At 35.3% G+C, this 22500-nt stretch overlaps 1 protein-coding gene across 2 annotated transcripts in view; it reads left to right on the top strand.

Moving 5' to 3' along the window:
* PSD3 (pleckstrin and Sec7 domain containing 3) overlaps nucleotides 1-22500 on the top strand; it is a 435130-nt gene that overhangs the window by 260535 nt on the left and 152095 nt on the right. The window lies entirely within an intron of this gene.

Genomic DNA, 22500 nt, shown 5'->3' on the forward strand with positions numbered 1-22500 from the left:
TGTCCCATGTGTTTCCAATAAGGTCCTTATATTATTAGTTATGCTTTGTTATCAGAGACCTCCCATGAAGTGGCAGTAATCTCTAAACATTTACAATGTAAATGCAGTACATATCAATAAAATTTTTTAAATCAATGTACATGTGAAGAGAGGTTTTGATATGAGGTCAAAACTTGAAAACTTTTTTTAGTGGTTTAGGAATAGTAAACTTAGCATTGACCACATATACAAAGAAACCACTTGTGGGGAATCCTAAAGGGAATCCATGGTAATGGCAAAGTTAAAAAGAGAAAAGCAATTTCTACTTCATTTAAACTCCAATGCAGAATTCACATCACAGAGGGCTTCTCTATGCAGGGTAAGATCTTTTTTGCAGGTGATGTTGTGCTGATTGCATCTAGCCCAATGTCAAGAGTCTTTGTAGAGATCTATAATCACTCAGAGGAATTTGGCGTGCCCTATATAAGATGCCTGTTGATTGGGGAATGGCTGAAAAAGTTGTGGTAGACGAAAGTAATGGAATATTATTGATCTATTAAAAATGATGAACAGGCTGATTTTAGCAAAGTCTGGAAAGATTTACATGAATTGATGCTGAGGGACAAGAGCAGAACGAGAATAACATTGTACATAGCAAAAAGAAGATTGTGCAATGATAGACTTTCTTCTTAGCAATTCATTGGTCAAAGAAAATCGCAATCAATTTGGGATGGAAAATGCCTATAGAGACTGAATATGGAGCAGCATATACTATTTTCACCTTTTTGCTCTTCTTTTTAAATTTTTTTTCTTTTTCATGGTTTTCCCTTTTGTTCTGATTTTTCTCTCCCAATATGACTCATATGGAGATTATTTTAAAAAATGAATGTACATATATAACCTAAAAAAAGATTTAATATTGGTGGTTACAGGATTGGCAGGCCCCTTTTCCACAATGGTTGCTCCTCTTGATGATGGGTAAAAGTCATTCTGGGAAAAGGGCCAATAGTCTAATAAGTTCAACCATTGCTAATGCCCAGGATCTTGAGGCTATTTTCACCTAGGTTCACAAGGAGATGGCAGTTAAGGTAGTTATACCTTTCTCCCTTTCTCCTTTTCCTCTCCCCTGAAATGCCACTTTTTGTATTTCCTTTAGGCTGTCTTGCTACTTCAGTAACATTCATATAATTTGTTTAGCCATTTCCCAATAAATCACCAACTTTGGTTAGTTTTTTGTTACCACAAAAGTGCTGCTATGACTATTTTGGAATACATTGTATTCTACCCATTAAATTTAAAAGATAGGAGAAGGCGGGGGAAAAAGGAGAAATTAGACAGTAGTTTACTGTGTCTAGAACATATAGTGTAGAAAGAGGAGTAAAATGAGATAATAAAGCTGGAAGAATACTTAGATTCTAATTTTAAAGGGCCACGAATGTCAGGATATTGAGTTTATACTGTGTTTGGGAGACAGTGGAGGTATTTCTGGAAATTTTTGAGTACTTGGAATGATATTCTGAATATACTGCACTGGGAAGATTACACTGGGAGGGTAATATGAAAGACAAGAGAAAGGATAGATGACAATAGATCTGAGGTTTCTTTCCATGTGGTTAAAAGGGGATTGGATTTGGTCAATAATTCTGCCACTTGTGGTCTTCAGACCCCTGAGAATCTAAGTAGTCTTTCAGGGGAGTCATAAGGTCAAAACTTGAAATACTTTTCCCTTTTCCAACTGATCTGTTCATACACTTTAGCCAAGACAACATAGCACAAAATTGAATGCAGGAGCAGATATGAAAATCCAGCTGACTACTATGAGACCAAACATTTAAGCAATTTGTGAAAATATATCAAATAAAGCTACTTCCCACTGATTTAAAAAAGAAAATTTTGTTAACATATAGTGGGTTTATTATAGTTATTTTAAGTGAATCTATAAGTGCAAATGTAAAATTTTTATAAATTTTACTTTTAACATGGTAAATATTTATAATTATAACATAAAATGTTTTTGAGAGGGTACTTAATTTTTAAGATGGTAAAGGGGTCTTACGATTGAAAAGTTTGAGAACAATTTTCTTAGTACTAGAAAAGTATTTTCAAAAGTTCAGGCAAAAGGGCCTGACCTAGGATAGCTGTATTTGAAGAAGAAATGGAAAGGTCTGTTGAAGAAAAGGATAAATCAATGACAGTCTTCAGCATCTTAGAATTTATAGCCTGAAAGGGATTCCAAAGATCCTTTGTTCCAAATACCTTGTTTTGCATATGAGGAAATTGGCCACTAGAGAGATTAAATTCCTTGACCAAGGTCATGCAGAATTAAGAGGCAGGATTTGAACTCATCCTCTGATCTCAAACATATTGCCCTTTCTAGTGCATAATGCTACTTGATACTTGTTAACTGGAATAGGAGAGAGAACTGAAAATGACTCTGAAGTTATGACCCTTCATGATTCAAAAGGCAGAATAAATTTATGTGTTTAGGGAGGGGAAATAGGCTTAAATATGGTAGGGAGGGGAGATGATGAGTTCAGCTTTAAAGTTTGAGCACTTGGCCAGAAATCTAGATATTAGTCTTGAATAGGCAGTTTGAAATAAAAAGCCAGAGAAGTTGGGGGTGAAATACATTTTGAGAGTCATCTGTTTAGTGCTGATAATTGAAGCTATTGGAATGGATGAAGAAATTCACTCTTAAGGGCCAGGAGGAGAATGAAGAGCATAGAATGGAGAGTCCAAAAGGTAGGAATACCATGAGAAAGAAATGTCTAGAAATAGTGTTCATAGTATCATATACTTTACTTGTTGTCTTCCTTTGTGACTCACTTCAGATTCTGCTTTTTTAAAGAGACAATTTCTATGCTCTATCCTTCCTCCAAGTAGGTTAGGACCTCCTCTGAAATTATCTCACACTTACACTGTTATATCTTGAATATACATTGTTATCTGTCCAGTTGTCTTTCCCCTTTTAGGATGTGAAACTTTAAGGGTTGGGACTATGGCTTTGCCCTATTTTTAAAAATATTCCCAGGGCCTGACTTATCCAATAATAAGCATTTAAGAAATGGTTATTGACTAGTGGTAAAGACAGAAAAAAGATCATTAGATTTGGTGCTAGATTATTAATAACCCAAAAGACATCATTTTTAGCAAAGTGGTGTGGACAGAAATGAGTTTACACTGAGATTGTAGTGGGGAACAAGTGACAATATCATGGAAATAATGAGCATAAGATTACTCTTTCTAGAATTTTGACATTAAAAGAGAAGAAAGAGGGAAGATTGAACTTTTAGGTCATTTTTTTTTTTCTTTTAAAGGATGGGGGAGATCTGAGCATGTTTATCAGACAGATGAGAAGGGCAAAGGGGCAAGTTAAAGAAGGAAGAATTGAGTAAGATCACATGGATGGCATCAAAGATACAGATGGAGAGCTTGGTCCTGAGCTAAGAAGAGAATATGAGCTTATGTTTAGAGATTGGAGGAAAAGAGAAGATGAATGAATACATTAAAAAGTTTAGAAAAATGAACGAAAGACTGTTGTTATATATCTTTTTAAACCCGTAAAGAATAGAGTGATTTAATTTAATTCTTTAATACCAATAAGAGTGACCTTTCTGAAATAAATTATTTAACCTACCTGAGACTCAGTTTCTTTATCTGTAAAATGAGAGGATTGAACTTAATGTCTTTTAAAGTCCTTCTAATCTGTGTGCCTATATCCTAATATTTTGGAGGACCTCTGTAGAGATTTGGGACTTCCATAACTTTTAGATGCATAGAAATTTGAATCTTGTTATTGTGCATTAATATTTTAGCATTGCAGCATTGTTTCATTTTCAGGGAAACATTCAAAATATTTGTTGGGAGTTATTAACCCCAGAGCATGCTATTATTTTGAGCTCTCTTATAACTGATATGAAATCTACCAAACCTGAAGCTATGATAATGTTAAGAAATTTATATTTCATTTGAATATCAATACACTGGAGAAAAAGACAGTCCTCATTCCCACTTCAGTCTAACCACAGGGATATGTCATCCTGAAGGTTATCATTAGCCCAAACATATGCAAGAGCAAACCTTGGTTATTTCTTTTCCTTAGGAAAATGAAATAACTTTAAGAATCAAATTTTTTGTGACTTTAATTTACCACTAAAGGTTTGTAAACCTTTTTTTCCCCCAGAAAATTATAGAATGTCACAATGATGTGGAATGGATGTCAGATTTTTAGTACAATCTTATTTTTTAGAGATAGAGAAATTTGACTTCAAGGTCGCCATCAAAGCCAGAACTAGAATGTATAACATTTTGAAAAGTTTAAGAAATAAGGGACAAAGGATACCTTTTTCCTTTTCTAGAACTTTGCCTCTTTTAAAAAACAGCCTTAGTCAACTTATTTCTGTGGAAAACAGTGTTCCCAAGCCCACTTCTAATAGCAGAGAAATGATGTTGTCTTTATCCTACATGTGACCTCACATTTCTATAGTTATAGTAAAAGGAAAACTTCAAAAAAGCTTTGTTCCAACTCATTCTTTCTTGTTGGATAGATCACCCAGGATGCTTGGTTTGTACTTTGAAAGACCCATTGCCTTTTTTTTTTTTTTTAAATATTCCTCAAGTAAAATTACTGTCTGCTCCATTTTTCATTGTTATGGTAAGCTGAATAGAGATAAGTAGGGGAAAACACATAAAAACATACGCGCGCATGTGTGTGTATGTGTGTGTAGATAGATACATATGTCTTTGTGTGTACACACATTTCTCCAACTTCACTTTAACTAATTGTTTTAAATAATCCCTGTCAAACCATTAATCAGTGAAGAAATTTAGTAGTTTTTCATTTAAGATTCAGTATCTCTCTTTTCTGGTAATGTTTCAAGAAGATACTTAGCCACTGAAAAAGAAAAAGAAACAGACGGCTAGTTATCTAAACTTCATATATAAATTGCTCTTCTCCAACTACATGGTTCATCATGATTCAAGACATGATAATGATATCAAGGATGAAAATGCAGTCATCTCTTCTCTTTTGGAAGAGGGATATGCCTTGCTTTAAGGAAACAGTACCATAACATCCTATTTATCTTGAGAAGGAGATATTGGGAAGGAGATACTCTGTGGGACATCACCAGATAATTCAACCTTTATCTTTTTTAATATCAGTACTTTAAAAAAGTTAACTACTTTGTAAAACAAAAATCTTAGCAAAATTTATGAAACACTCCTTTTAGATGGAAAATTTGCAACATGTTAGCCTTTTCCGCAGGATTCAGGATCAATGTTACATTTCATCCTTCAGTATTTCACAAGATTTGTAATTTCTTACTCTTTTCACGAATGCATAGTTAAATCCTTTCATCCTTTATAGACAGTCTTCAGTGCTTTATGAGATTGTTGTGGGTATTCTTCTCACTAATGCATAGCTAAATCCCTACATCCCCTGGAAGACAACCTTCATGATTTACAGCCAAAGAAATTAATCCCATGCTGTCCCAATTTCTGGTGGTGAGCCTCTATACGCCTAGCTCAGCTGGTCCTCAAAAACCTTTTTATTGCCAGGCTTGTACTATGGGAGCCATTCCGTCTAGATAGAGACTGTCAGAGGTTCTCATCCAATGGCATATGGTTTTTGAGAACCCAGGGTGACTTCTGTGCCATAATGAAGCATTACTATAGGAATTTAGTAGAAATCATGATTATGAATATGTTATACTACTGTGCCTTTGCTTTGAATATAGTTTGTGCCTTCAGTAAATAACTCCAGCTTTTTTTTTTTTTTTGAGTTCTTTTGACTCTTCATACTATATTCAAGGTTTTTGACCTTCTCTTCTCCTTTCCCCCATATTTTCTTCATTGTTGTCATCAACTCCATCTCCCAGCCCCTTCTGATTTGTTGCTGTAAACCAGGAAACCAGTAGTGCTACAGTTGTGTGCAAAATCATGATAAAATGTTGTCCTTGAATTAGGATCTCATGGACACAATTAAGAGCAAAATGCATGATCTTTGTTATGTCACCTTCAACTATAAAGAAATCTGGTTACTGACCTATGGGTTCTTTGGCACAACACACTTGTGTGTGATCAGACACGTGTCTGAATGGACTATTATAGAAAGTCACTATATTTGATAAGTATATCAAATATAGATTTATATATATTTGACTTGGCTTCAAATTCTGGGCAAGTCACTTTTAATGAATACATAAAATGAAACAGTCAGATTAGAACATCTTTACATCAATTGGGTTTTTAACCTTATGAAAATCTCAATTTGCCAAAAAGATAAATTAGAATTCATATCAATTTATCCTTAATTTAAAGGTGAGGTTTTGACTTGTTTTCTATCCTGGATAACTTTTGCTGTCTGGTGAACTCTGTCAGCCTTTTTTCAGAATAATATTTTTAAATGAATAAAATAAAAAGCACAGAAATACAAACAAAATTAATAATATTGAAAGTCATCAAAAGCAGAAACGTCTGCTTTAAAGAAATCCTGTAAATTTAATCTTTAGTAAATAAATTTCTTATCTTAGTGCATATAAATGTTTTCATTTCTAACCAACTTTTCAGGAGCAGATCTAATTTTATAAATTAAAGTAAGTTTTATGGATATTTCTCAGTGTGTTAATATTTGAAATCTAAGATTGCCTGTAGCCCTATAGCATTGATTTTTAAAACTCTGCAACAAGTGTTGACTAGCTAATTTTTTAAATCCCCTCATGTTTTAATACTACTGTCTGGTTCCATTTAAGATTTCATTGATCTCTTTGAATGTCTGCCCTTTTCTCCTTAACCAGTATTCAATGGAGGTACCAAGGAACAGATTGGTAGGACTGGAATCAGGAAGACTCCTCTTCCTAAGTTCAAATCTTGCCTTCAGACACTTGCTGCATGATCTTGAGCTATTCATTTAATCCCTCTTCGCCTTCATTTCCTCATCTGTAAAATGATCTTGAGAAGGAAATGGCAAACCTTTGCCAACAAAACTCCATGAAGACTTGAGCACCACTGAAAAATGACTGAACTTAACATAGCGGGTTGGAGCTGATCCTGTCCATGAGAAATGTTGCAGACAAAGGAGCCTCGGGTGTGCAAGTAGATGCTACCAGCATCATCAGAACTGAGTTGATAAGTTCTTGTTCTCTGAATTATTCTATGATTCTGATTCTAGTCATAGTTGCTTGTCTCCTCCATGTCTTGCTTGATTCCAGTTTCCACTTGTGCTTTTTGGATGTCCTTTGATTGGACATGCTTCTCATGCATTTATTGATTTTTTTTTTTTTCCCCTTTTCTCTTTTTCCTATGCTGCTTTGCCTTCTTTACCTTCACTTCAACTCCCCAGCCCTGGAAAGACTTTTCAATATGAATCAGCCCCTATTGGCCCAACTTGATTGGCCAATCAATGTCCAGCAAGTTGTCTCATTTATACAGCCATGTCTCCACATGATTAATTCTCATTATGTTACTTGGGATTTTTATAGCAGCTTTTGCTGTTAGGACAGATAATTAGGTTTTGTCACAAAGGCCTCCAAAGCAATAAGCCTCTGAATTGACAATGTCCTAGAAATGTCAATCCTGTCTGCAAAACTGTCTGAAGTTGCCCACAAAGATGCGGATAAAGTAAGAAGTAAAGAAGCCCCGAAGAGTGACTTTCAGATGATGAATTGGATAGCTCCTCAGCAGAAGCCAGGGCACAGATTCCATTGTGAGTCAACTCTCTTCTCGTGCATGAAGGATGCTGTTCTCCTATTACTTTCATACCTTGTCTTTTAACTTTGATGTGTCTGGAAGGCACAGTCAGGGTTGTCAGGGATCAATGACTATTGTCTGTGTAGCCTCCTCTTGAGACATTAAGATTTAATTTAGATTGTCAGCCTTCCCGTAGTCTACCCAAGTTGTGATCTCAGGAACGATGTAATATTAGCTTCCAGGAAAAAAAAAAATTTTTTTTTTTTGATCAGTCTTTTGCTGCTTGTTAAACTACTTAGGGATTGTGAGTTTTCTTGGAAGCATTTTTTCTTGAGTGGATTTTGGAAATGCTTGGGTCAGCAATGTTGTCTTTATGTTTCTTCTCATTTCATTTGATACATAAATGTGTTTTTCTGTATTTATTTATGCTTCTCCCCCCAAAAAACCCCAACAAAACCAAACCCTTTTTTTTTGAAGGGGGAATGTTCTTTTAGCATCATATACATTTAAATTTGGAATGCTAAAGGGAAAATTTTGAGCATGGCCATATAAGGATGACACCAAATTTGTGAAGCATCCCATATTTTCTATATAGAAATGACAACAAACTGTAATAGAAGCAATAGCAAAACACCAAAAACCAAAAGTAAATTAACAAAATTATTAAGATCCAGTACACCTTGAACAAAAAGATGTGATAGGATACCCTCTAATCCATTCTTTGGTGGAGGTGGGAGGTCCACAGAAATTATATATTGCAAATATTTTCAGATTTTTTTCAATATATTGATCAGTCGTGTTGTTTTCCTTTTTAAAAACAATGCTATTTGTTATATGGGATGGTTCTCTATGAGAGTGATGGCAGGATAATTATGATGATATAAGCAACAGAAAATATCAGTAAAAACATTTTTTAAAAATCTCTTAATTTGAGAATTTAGCTAAGGGTTTTATTTATTTATTTATTTATTTATTTTAAAGATGAGGGCTCCCTCTCTCATCCAGACTGAAAGACTAATAGATACTTCTGGGCTGAGTGCCTCTACTCTTTGGCCCTGTTTTCTGGGTTGATTTATTCCTTCTTGAGCAACATGGAGGGGTAGCTATGTGGTGCAGTGGCCCCCTAGGCCTGGAGTCAGAAAGATTTGAGTTCCAATATGACCTCATACACTTTCTACCTGAGTGACCCTGGCAAATCACCTAACTCTGTTTGCCTCAGTTTTCTAATCTAAAAAATGAATGAGGTCATGAATCAAACACGATTGAATAACAAGCCAACACAGACTTATCAGGAGACTCATCAAGTTGATGGTGGACCCCTAAGAAGCTCAGCTTACTGCAACGCAGACTTTTCAAGCTTAGGAGTTAGTTCTGCTTCAGCCTCCTCAGCAGTAGAGAATTGAAAACATGTGTTTCCCCTCATCACCTTTTCTGGCTTTAATATTTTTTAATGCTATAAATTCACACAATCCATCTTGTCTCTGTTGTCTCCAGTGAATCCACCAACATGAATTTGCTGTGTCTTAGATAATAATTTCTGTCTGAAAATCCTTTTGTTCAATTGAATTTTGATAATTTTGTTTTAAATTAGGCACCTAATTTAAAAGTGCCTTGGAAATAGGCACTCTAATGTTGAAAAATAGTTCATTGGAATTCTGTTTTACTTTTCTTCCAGAAAATTTATAGAGAAAACTTAACCCCTTTTCAAATTGCTTAAACATTTTAAAGGATTTTAAAACATTTTTAAGGATTATAGTTTACATTATAGGGGAAAAAATAGGGAAGAGACAGGGGAATCAAATATCTGTTTTGACTCCTTTTTATTTGATGGTGTTTTCCTTTTTATTTGGACCCAATTTCATTGGGATAGGAAAGTCTTCAAAAGAAATCCCTTGTACCAATGAAAATTGGCACCTGCTCTGCAACATAATTAATGTCTGAGAGAGTTGGCCGGGTGACTGGGAAGCTGAGTGGGTTTATTTAAGGTCACACAGACAAGATGTGAGAGAAGTGACTTTTACCAGTCCTCCTGACTCCAGTCTAACTTGTCCATTATCCCCAGGCTGCTTCTCTGTGGGTAATTAATAATCATGTATTGGCTTCTCAAGAGTAAAAACAAAAAGGAGCAAAGATTTAATGTTGGAAGATACTTTAGATATTATCTAGTGCAAACATGAAGTTTTTAGAAAAAAATGAATTGTCATGTTAATCTACGTAATACACAGCAACAGAGTCAGGATTTGAACCTAGGGCTTTGGACTCATAATATTCTTTTATAGCATGTAAAAAATCCTCATGAATATAAATCCCTTTCTCTCTTCCTTTTGTAATATCAGATATAACTCCATAAAAATCAACTCTTCCAGTCAAAGGGTAGCTTTATGAACATTCCTGGTCAGAGCAGTTCTGGAGGTGCTGAGAGAAGACTACATCAATTGGACAAGGGATAGGAATAAAAAGAAGGAAATAGTCAAAACTGTGGTTCTGTGTTGACTTGAGTGTTCTAAAACGAAATGGTTGCTCAAATTTCCTGTATCAATGACTTGAACCCTTACAGAGTTCTCCAAACTCTACAGATCTTCTTTTTGTGCTCATGAGCTCAATTTTTCTGGACAAAGCACTTTTCTAGGATTCTTTTTTAATTTAATTGTTAAGTTATGGAATAAAACAAACATTTTTATAATATAGTATAATAAAAAAGATGATTGTATATGAAACTGCAAATCTTACATACAACTTGCTATTCCTTTTAAATACACGATAAAGTTATATAAATTTATTTTTTCTCTTGTTCCTCTTCCCCACTTTCCTACCCATGTGCTCTAGAGCTACCAGTAGACACAAATATGTGTGTATATATATATATGTGTATGTATGTGCACACACATATATATATATATATATACACACACATATATGTATGTGTAAAAACATTACATAAGTCTTTCTATGGTTATATATAGCATCTTCCTTAATATGTCCTTTATAGTTAGAGTATTTGCAATAGTAAAAAAAAGACTTATTTTCTCAAAATTGTTCTTGAAACAATATTACTATTACTATATTCAACATTCTCTTGGTTGTGCTCATTTTGCTGTTTATTATTTTTGGGATTCTTAGTAGGTAGTCTGTCCTTTGAGCCAGGAGAGCTAAAGAAGATGGTATTTACAGAGTAGTGTAACATAGATGATGTGTATATAGGTGCTTTTGAGTAATGGAAACCCACAAAAAGAATGCTGTTAATCTGGGGGATGTTAATTCATTTGATGAACTTCTAGAAGGTTACCTGTCTTGATTGCCTTACCTATGCCTGCTATTTCTACTCATCTGAGAGCATTAAGATTTTAGATTTGGTAGATTTTTCTAATACAGAGCTAAACTTCTGTTTTATGTTTTTCTGGTACAAAAGGGTGTGATAAGAATGAAATGAGTTGATATTTAGAAGGCAAATATAAGCCCTGAATGCTAGAGGTAGACATTTATTTTTTAAAGAATTGTGAAGAAAACAGCTAGTATGAAATCAAAAGAACATATTTTGCTCCCATCTTTGCTACTTAATCTCCCTTCCCTTCTTTGGTTCTCTTAATTGTAATGGTAGAATAAAAGGGAAAAATATTAAGCACTTATTATGTGTCAAGCACTGTGTAAAGTTCTGAAAATAGAAATAGAATATCATTCTAATTGACCTGATAATATGAAGAAAGATTCGAATGTTTATGGCTATTTATGGCAGATGAAAAATCTAGGTAGTATTTGATTTAAGGGAAAGTGGCAAGACAGGTAGAAATGCCCAGAGGATCTTGGGGAGTTATGACCAAGCAGATAGTCCTCTCCTAAGATAATAGTAGCTTCAGGATTTGAGTGGAATTGGGTTCTGGAATATTTACAGAAGAGGCAGGGATATGAGAATTCAATTGGCAGGAAATGTCCCATATGTAGTGGGAAGTTAGCATTTGAGCAATGAGTGTTGGTATCTTTTTTAGTTGCTTATTGATAGGATGGAGCGAGGGAAGTCCATTGGCTCCTCAACATCGCGAGCCGTGGAAGTGGCTGGCCTCAGGTCCTCTGGCAGGCAGTTGGTGGGCTGGAAATAACCCCAGCTGTCCTCATGTTTTCAGTCCAAGAAAGGAATATCAGTTCATAGAATTAGCTCTCAATGAGAATATCCTAGAGGAATCTTCTGCATCTGTTGCAGGTTGTGGTCTCTATGCTTTTCTGCCCCACTACCTTCCAGGTACCTCATTTTTTCTACTCTCTTGAAAAATGTAAATTATGATTTCAGATATAGATATAACTTTTATTTTGTTCAGCCACTTGGGCAGAGAGTTAAAAGAGTAGCTATATTGGAGAATGTGTTAGGGAATATAGAACATTTGATAGCTTCTCTGAATTTTAACAATGAGACTGATTTTTTTTTTTCCTGCTGCTTGATGAATGGATTGTGATTGTGGGTTTTTTCCCCCCTTTAATGTCTCCAAAATAAAGTGCTTTGCAAGGAGGAGAGCTAAGAAAGAAGTGGAAACTAATCTTCCTTCTCAGGTCAGGTTAGGGGCATTATACAGGAATGTTTTGGGACATAAACTTCTGTCAGGACTATGTGGTGCAGTGACTGTGCTATAATGATTAGAAAACACTTGGAATAAAAAAAAAGCTTCTGCCTATGAGGAATCACTGAATACACTTGAGCAATTTTCTACTTACAGGAAGGAGTTTCTTGTTTTGAGCCCAGATCCTTTTGAGATTGTGAGAAGAGGGACAGATTTGGGGAAGTATATAATTTTTTTTTTAGCTTTCTTCTCATCTTCTTTCCAATTTTCTCTTCCTTTTGTTGTCATTCTTTTCTCTTCTTCTCACTTATAAAACAGAAGATGAAAAAAAAAAGTAAATTTAGACTCAACATGAGAAAAAGCTTCTGAATGACTAGGATGTTCCAAGGTAGAATGGGTTGTTTTGGAGAGAGTGAATTGTTATTGCCTGTCATTCAAGGTTTGTGGACTAGTTTTCTGTCCATTTTATGCCCTTACATCAAAAACTCTCCTTACCTTTGTCACAATCTGATCAAAACAAGATTAATTAATAACAAGGTATTAATAGCTGAAAAAAACTTACTGTGCTTCCTTTTCACCTATTCCTTCCCCACCCAGTTACATACTTACATTTTAATAATGGATAGTGCTCTTAAACCTGAGACATTATCTTGTGAAGTTTTTTCATCAATGATAAGAATTTCAAATATCATGTTAGGACTATCCTGGAGATCAAGACATTGGTGAAATAGACTCTTTTTTGCCCATACATAGTCTTTCATGGTTTTAGGGTAGTGGTGTGGTGGTGGTTATGGTGCTAGGTGGGAGTATACATTATGAATCCATGAGAAAAGTAGAAAATTGAGTGGATATCTCAGTAGAATTGAAAGGTTATCTTAGTCATATTCATAGGTTTTTGTGTTTTTCCACAAAGCAATTTCTCTTCAGTGACTTTTAAAAGTTCCAGCAAATTCAGTTAATTGTGATTAGTTTGTTGCTTGATCAAAATTTGTGCTTCTTGACCATTTTCAAGCTTGAGTAAGATATGACATGGGAGCTGAAAATCCAAGTTTGTGCAGAAATGTGCACAGCAAACAATTGGATACAATCAGTTCCTCTTTACAATTCTCTCAAACTTTCAAACAGCAAATCTAACATGTGAACCTTATCTAAAATTAGTTTAATGACCAAAGGTTCAAATGGGTATAGGGGTAAGGGAAAAGGGATGTTCTTTTCAGGTTCTAGAAATTGTTCTAAAATGAATTTCAGGCTCACAGATTTCTTTTTCAAGAATGTTATTTAATTTTAAATGTAAGAAAATGTAAAAAAAAATCTATTTAAAGATTCTTCCCCCCTTCTGTTGCTTTGTGTGTATGAGGAACAGATGGAACTGAAAGCATGTGATGCCATAGGCATCCTTTAGGCCTGTTAGAATGAGGTAACCTGTTCTCACATACTATATAAGACCTAAATATTGGTTCCTAAAGGGCTGTGCTTCTTCATTAAAGATGGACTCCAGACACAAATATAGCATGAACTGTCTCTAAAGCTAGACAGAGTTGTCCCATTTGTCTCTCTTCCTTCAGGATTTCAAAGGATCTGTGATTTCATTGTTGTGAATACTCCCTCCTTGTTTACAGTCTCTCTATGTCATCAGTCTTGAGTTTGCTTTAATCAGTTTACTCATTGTGTAGAGGCTGACTTTCTGGTAAAGATGTCTTACCCCCAACTTAGCTAGGATCATAATACCATAAATCCAGAGGACTATTAGGGTACCTCAGAGGCCATTTAGTCCAACCATTTCATTTTATAGATGGGGAAACTGAGTCATTGGAGGATGTTACCTGTTTAAAGTCCCCAGATAGAAAGAAGTACTAGAACCAGGATTTGAAGCAGAACTCTACATCTAGAGATAGTTTTATCTTTGTACTGTGTTGCTCCTCTGAGATAGCTTGGTTTTGTAGTTGATGGAGCTCTGAACTTTGAATCAGGAAATCTAAATTTGAATTCCGTCTCAAGCTCTTATTAGCTATGTGTCCCATGGCAGGTCTCTTTTGACTTCAGTTTCCCTATCTGTAAAATGGGGATACCTCTCCTTCTCAAGACTGTTCTGAAGATCAAATGAGATAATATATTTAAAACATTTTGCAAACTTTAAAACACTATGTGAAATACTATTTCTTCTTTTTTCCTATTCCTCTCTTCCTCCTTCTCTTCTTCCCTCCTCCTCTTTCCTTCTCTTTCCTTTTCCCTCCTTCTCCTTTCTTTTTTTTCTCCTCCTTCTCTTGTTCTTCTTCTCCATCATCATCATCATCATCAATCTAGCATCTGACTCAAACTCAGAACTTTCCCTTCTTGGTTGAAGGCTCTAGCAGAGTTTGTACTGTGCTGACAAAGCTTTCTAGAATCCAGGATCTTCATTACATAATGACAACCTTTAGAAGATGGCAAATAGAAGATGTCTGTTTAATCCATATTTTTCTTTTCCATTCTCCGTGTGTGTATGTGTGTGTGTTTCAATTAATAAGAAATGCATTATAGTGAAAACAACTTTTCATGGGGATGGGTACAGGAGAAAACGCTGCATAAGGTCCTAAGAAACAATTCTTGACCTATGTGATAAGAGATTTGCTTCCACTTATGTCTAATCAAGAACCCTGTTTAGAGCCAATAACTCCTGACATATGATTATTAAGTTCCAGATTTTTAGTGATGGGGAACTCACAAATTCCCCTGGGCAGACTATTTTCAATAGTCTTTTTTATTTACTAGGAAGTTTTTCTGTATCTTAAGCCTAAATCAATTTTTCTTTAACGTCTACCCAGTTCTGCCTTTGGGTAGCCTTTCAAATTCTTTTGAGAGTCTTTCAGAAGGCCCTTCTTTATTGGCTGGCTCTTTCCCTACACTTTTTTTTTTTCTCTTAATGGTTTTACATTTGAGTAACTACACTCCAAGATGGCTGTCTTGAGCTGTACTTAGGTATTCTGATGGACAGGTATTGGTGGGAGGTACAACCTTTCACCTTGTGATCCAGAGTAAAGCTGAATTGCACAGAAATGAAACCATTTAGGTCAGGTGTGATGGTGACACTGTCAATCTTTGGAAAACATAGATATCAGTCATGGAGTCTTGTAGTTTTAGTGTGGGAAGGCAGCATGATATAATGGAAATCATGCTCAATGCGAGATCCATACTGCACTTAAATCTGCCTCTACTTAATAACCTTTGCTTAGACTTCTTTTCCAACTTATGGCTGGGTTTCATCTGCTATAACTCATGCCTTGGTTCATCTCTAAAAAATCATCTTGTCCAACTGTCCTAAAACCCTTTGATCTTGTCAACAGCTAATTAACTTTTTGAAACTTGTGAAAACTGAGTTTCTTATAAGAGAAATGAGCATGCATGTGGAACCCAAAGAGTTCACAAACCATACAGAAGTTGGCATATTTATGACAGTAAGATAAAGGAAGGAGGAGACAAAGAAATCTGCATCTCATTGGTATGGCATGGGGCAAGGGGCGGAGAAGTGCGGTAAAGGGAGAAAAAGGACAAAATCCCATTTGAAGTATAGGAGGAAGGTGATGGCCAAAATGGCATTCTATTTCTGTTGGGAACTGCATTGTTTCTGGAAAATATGGCAACTCAAAAAGATAATTCAGGAGATTGCTTGGCAGTCCTTAACAGTCCCAAGGCCCCTTTACAGTCTCAAAAATTATTGAGGACCCCAAAGAAATTTTATAGGTTTCATCTACTGACATTTACTATACAAGAACTTAAAACTAGTCATATTTTTAAAATTGTGAATTCATCAATAATAATAAATGTTAATGAATTATTAATATGAATAACTTATTTTATGAAAAACATTTTCTGAGAGAAAAAGTGAGAAGAATTACATTTTTAAATAATACATTTTTTCAATTCTCTTTAATGTTTGGCTTAGCAGAAGACAGCTAGATTCTTATCTGCTTCTGTATTCTGTTGTGATATGTTCTTTTGGTTGGAACAGAAAAAAAAATCCCACCTCATACAGATAGATAGTTGCAAAAAGGAGGAGTATTTTAATGGGCAAATAACATCTTAGCATTATTTGAAAATAGTTTTGACCTTGCAGACCCCTTGAAAGGATCTCAGAGACCTCTCACACTTTGAGAACTGCTGAACTAATCCTACTCCATTATTTTACCACTGGAGAAGGAGGCTTCAGAACTCTGAATAATCTTTTAATCTATTGAGATCCCTAAAGCACCCACCACATAAGTATAAAATGACAGTTTCCTGCCCCACTCTAGGAGCCTCCAGGAGCTGTGACAGCTGGGAGTTTGGGATTGACAAGGTAACAATAGCTTTCCAGATTGTCTTTTGTGTGCTTGAAGAAGTCTGTCTGGGGGTTATATAAAAAATGTTACCCTCAACGGGAAAATAATATTGTCCTTTTTGGATAACGAAGTGCAGGCTCCTTGCATTCCAGTCAATTACCCTACATCTCCTTATATGCTTCCTGCAGATTAAATTGGTTATGGTTTCTGCCTGTGCTCTGCTAGAGTGCTGTTATATGCTTTTGAACAGCTGCTTCTCTCTCCTTGTTGACCATTCCTTTTATTATGAATGTAGAATAGCGGATTCCTTGCCATAGACAAAGGGGTTCTTGACATATTTTATATTATGGCCTCCTTTTATCAGTTTACCCCTTCTTAGGCTGTGTTTTTAAGTGCATAAGATGAAATATAAATTACAAAGGCAAATAATTATCGTGAAAAGTTAACAAAATATTGAAAAACTGAAAAAAAACTGAAAAAGTGAAAAAAATTGAAAATATTAAAAAAAAATTGGATCCTAATGAAAAATCTTCCTACAGGCAGAGTAGAGGAACACCTGCATGTCTTATATATAATTCCATCAAATCTTGTCTAGCTTTTAAAGTACCTGATAATCATTAATAGCAGTGGGAAGTTATAGGGATGCCTCAGAGATCTTGTGGGGTTTGTTCCAGACCACTGCAATAAAGTGAATATCACAGTAAAGTGAATCACATGAAATTTTTGGTTTCTAAGTGCATATAGAAGTTATGTTTATGATGTGATAGTGAGCAGTGGTCTATAAAGTGTGCTATAGCATTTTTTTTTAATTTCCCCCCAGTTACATGGTAAAAACAATTTTAACATTCTTTTTTCCAAATTTTAAATTCCAGATTCTTCCCTTCTCCCCTTCCCCCATTGAGAAGGCAAGCAATTTGATACAAGTTATACATATGTAGTCATGTAAAACACATTTCCTTGTAAGTCATACTGTGAAAGAAAACACAAGACAAAAAAAATTTAAAAGTAAAGAAAAAATATCTAAACTACATTCAGACTGCACCAGTTTTTTCTCTGTAGTTGGATAGCACCCTTCATCATTAGTCTTTCAGAATTGTTTTGGCACAAATAACATTATGTTTAAAAAATGTACATTCCTTAATTTAAAAATACTTTATCATTTAAAAAAAAATGTTAACCATCACTTGAAACCAATTCAAGTTGTAATACTTTTGCTGGTAGAGGGTCTTGCCTTGATGTTTATGGCTGATAATTGAAAGTGGTGGTGATGGCTGTGGCAATTAAAAAAAAATAAGATAACAATTTAGCTTGCTGCTGTGATTGACTCTTCTTTCATAAATTATTTCTCTGTAGCATGTAATGTTGTTTGATAACATTTAACCCCCAGGAGAACTTTCAGAATTGGAGTCAATTCACTCAAATTCTGCCACTGCTTTTTCAACTAAGTTTATTTAACATTCTTTAATATTATTATGTCTCATGGAATAGGGAGGAAAGAGAGATGGCTGAAGAAATGTCTAGTCAGGAAAGTAGTAAGAATATTTATTGATTAAATCCATTGTCTTATGGGTATGACTTGTGATATCTGAAAACAATTACAATAGTGTCACATAACAGATATAATAACAATGAAAGTTTTCCTGTAAAAAAACAATCAAAAAACAAACAAAAAACAAATTACAGGCCTTTTGGGGACAGCAGAATCACATAAAATAGAATAATGAAAGAAAAACATAATTGAGTGATTGAATACTCTGGATTAGTATCATAATAAGATTGATGATGAAGAGAGATCATTTAGAATGAGGTTGATCCCTGGAAAAGGTGGAACTTATTCAGATGGGCAAGAAGAATTGGTGGGGATGGGGGTTGAGTGCTGGGTAGGGAGTGAGAGGGCCAAAATATCCTGAGCTAAGTAAAGGAACCTCTGGAAGACTACACATATGGATGTTTTTCATTCCCAGAATAAATTTAATTTGACATAGGAATATAGGACAAAAGTAGAAAGGGGATTTATTCTGTCTCCAAGACTCAGTGAAGAATAACAGAATCATGAAAAATCATAGAATGCAGTTATGATGTCATAAAAGCAAACCTTAGACACAGATTAAATATTTTCTTATAATATGGAATCAAGATTTAGAACTAGAAATAAATTTAGGAATCTTCTAATTCAGTCTCCTAATTTGACTTGAAAAAAATATTTTCACCACATCCCCTTTTTGAATTGATTTTGTTTTTTAATTCAATATACATTATGATGCTCCTTTGCTATTTTGTGGGACACGTATGTCTCCTTATTTTTCTTTCTTTCTTTCTTTCTTTCTTTTTTTTTCCCCTGTTCTCTTGGGTCTCTTGTCTCTCTCTTCATTTGAATGGTTATTATTAGTAGAGGGATTTTCCTTCTGGGTAGCTTCCTAAAGTAAAATCACAGGTCTAGACCCAAAAAAGAGAGACATTTATCCAAAGCTCATTATGGTAACTGGTTAGTTTCCACAAGGTTTATTTTTGTGGAACTGACATTCTGTATTTATAATCACTTTTTTGGTTAAAACCCAAAGACTTGTATATTTTACACACAGTAGTGCTTGGTGATTTTTATCTAGGAGCTGGTGTTTTGTCTCTTGTGGTTCCTACACACGCACACGGACACACACACACACACACACACACACACACATATTTACAGGTAGGAAACATTTCACAAATGTCTCAAAAGGAAGTAATGTTGGTCCAGAATAGGATTTCTTAATCATTTTTGTGTGATATCTTTTAGTAGTCTGGTAAACTTAGAGACCCCTTCTCAGAGGTATGTCTTAAAGACATAGATTACAAGGAAAATCAATTATATTTAAGTAAAGATCTAATTTTTCCTCCTCCAATGTTACAGAGTATTGTCAAGCTAGAGCTATTGGTCTAGAGAGAATATTAAATAGGACTTGAAAATAAGCTTTATCTTATGGGTGCAGTAACCTGGGCAAAGACCATGTTGGGTAGTGGTTGGAAGACCAACTAGTGTCTAGAAGATTCTATTCAAGTCTTCTGTCTTTCATATAATAGTTTTGTGTCCTTGGGCAAGTTGTGTAACCCCAGATCACAGATTGGATGTTGCCTGAAGTCAAGAAGACCAGAGATCAAATTCAATCTCAGACGCTTACTATGTGATCCTGGGCAAGTCACTAAATCTGTTTGTCTCAGTTTCCTCTTCTGTAAAATGATGATTGAACCTACGTCGCAGGGTTATTGTGAGCATATCCCTAAAGTGCTTAGTGCAGAGTTCTGTTCATGCCAAAGGCTATTTAAAAGTTATTGTTGCTGTTTTTCTAAAATACAAACAACTGTCTATATCTTTATTGATGAAAGGAGTTTTCTCACTTAAGAGTTCCCTACCCTGGTAAAATCAAATGTCTTTATCTCTAACTTAAAAAACAAAACAGAACAATCCCTTCATGTGCACAGATAATCATTTCTCTGGCAGCCTCAGCTCCCTAGAAAATTTCCAAGAACCTTTTTTCAACAAAAGTAAATGGTTGAATTAATGATACAGATGTCTTAACGCTAAACTCACGTAAATGGACGAGAGCTCTCCTTGAGCCCTCACCTTCAGATCCCACAAGGCGGGGTGGGCAGGGGAAATGTTGTTTTTACTTTGGATGATGTTTTGTCCATCTTGGTCATCTAGGCTATTAGCAGCAGCAGTTGTGGACTAGCTGCCAGCCAGGAGTTCTGGGAGGAGCACCTTCACTGGTTCTGCTCCCAGCTTAGCTTATACAATCATGTGGAGACATGATTGCTTTGGAGTGGGGGCCAGTCATTCCTGCCAAATGACAACCAGCTGCTAATTACAGTAGCCAAGCACCCCAAGGAAGGGCAGAGTGTGTGCCTCCTAGTTCAAATTACCACCACCACCATCTCCTTTCTACCATCTCCATTCAGAACCTAATGGAGATATCCAAAAGAAACGAACCAGCCATCATCCTAGGGAGCAACCCCTGTAGAGATGCAGCCTACGGATGCACAACTTTGGAACATCTCAAAAAGAAAGTAATTTGCACTGACAAAGGGTTCAGCATCAGAAACCGATCAGAAATCAGCATCATGAAAGTGACAATGAAAAGGCATTAAATTCTGCTTTGCCACTGAACCCTAAAGATCACGGGACTTTTCTATTTTATTTGAATCTGAAACCTATATGTGTTATCTCCATTATTAGATTGTGAGTTTCTTGAGAACACGGATTGTCTTTCTATGTTTATCTCTAGTGATTTGTACATGTTAAGTGTTTCATTCATTCATTTATTCATTCATCTGGGTACCTAGAGCAAAGTAGATTAGAGTCAGTGACTTAAGAGACTACAGGAAATAGCCATATTGATAGGAGCAAAAAATAAAATACTGTATTGAGGGAGGAAAGAACAGAAGCATCAAAAGTGCATGCAATTATACAAGATCTAGAGATGGCCTTTAGTATAACTTCAGACAACCCTATATGTCTTAGGCTTCAATGGATTTGCTACTTTTTATCTAAACAGTATATACATTTTCAAACTTTTTAAAGAGAGCCTAAGTAGTATTTAGCAGCTAGTGAATGCGCATTGTATTTAAGTTATAATTACTGACCTTGAACAGTTGAATACTTTGAAACGTAATAACATTGATTAAGATCTATGAATATAATAGTCATACTTCATGTATTCAGAATCATCAGGAATTGACACATATATATATATATATATATATCGATTAGGATTTATGAAGATAATACATTGTACAGTCATATTTCATATATTCAGAATACATGATTTCACCCAAATATAACATATTTATAATTATGTATGTGGAATTGTTAAATGGAATGGGCCTCATCATTCAGCAAAGGTAAAATTAGTTTTGGCAAAGTCTTTTTCAGGAGAGGAGTGCATGTGATATATTCAATATGGTACCTTACACATGATAGACAAATGTTTCATGAACAAAAGAATGTACTTTGAAAAAGATTTTCCTCAAAAGCCTTTACCAAAAAATAACAACTACTTCTGGTAACAGAAAATTCATTTCTGTAGAATGACTCCCTGAAGTCATCAAATTAATGAGGAATCATTGCACTGTCTCTAAAGGCATGTGTCCTCACCAACACTCTCCTGCCTTATAGTCATCACAAGTTAGAAACTCAAAAACAGAAAAGTTCTGCATTCATTTGCTTGTATTACTCTGTCCCTTTGTGAACACCACAGTTTGTTTTAATAGCTTTCTGAATCACCTTCTTATGGAAGTGGAAAGAAAGATCTTAGAGGACCTGCATTCTGATCTGATTTCTCTCTTTACTGTCTGTCTGACCTTGGCTTGGGTTGCCTTATCTGTAGAGGTTTCTTCCAGCCCTAAATCTTATAATCCTCCTAAGTTGATGCTCAAACATATTTAAAGTTCATGTACACCAATCTGCTAATATTTTTTTTATTTCATTTTGGTCTGATAAAGATAGCTAGTGTAACGTCTTTATTGTAGACTTACTGTGCAAGCCAGCACTGTTCTTACTTAGGTTTTGTGATAGATTTAAATGTCTAGTTCACTGAAGTCACAGGAAACATGCTTAAAGCTCAACCTCATTTATTCTGCAGAACACTAAGACAAATTGGACAGCTCCTGAGCAGCATGTGGTAAGCATCAGGAAAAGAAATGATAACTAGAGGGTTATCATTGCAACCAGTCTATTCTTAAGAGACCCATGTTTGAACATTTTGAAATCCCCAAGTTGCTTTCCCCACCCACCCACCCCATTTGATATTTCAATTGCAGCCCCCACATGATCCCACACGGTGCCTAACAGATTACTCCAAATTCTTTTATTTGTGACATCTGAATGTGTTTGCTGACATTAATGAGCTCAGAAGAGTATTAGTGTCGCTATTTGGGATGTACGTGAATGGCTCTGGCTGAATGCCGTTTGTTCCAGTGTGGAATCTGATGTTCTGTGTGTGTTTGTGTGT

This window comes from Antechinus flavipes, chromosome 2 (assembly GCF_016432865.1).
Source record: "Antechinus flavipes isolate AdamAnt ecotype Samford, QLD, Australia chromosome 2, AdamAnt_v2, whole genome shotgun sequence".
NCBI classification, from domain to species: domain Eukaryota; kingdom Metazoa; phylum Chordata; class Mammalia; order Dasyuromorphia; family Dasyuridae; genus Antechinus; species Antechinus flavipes.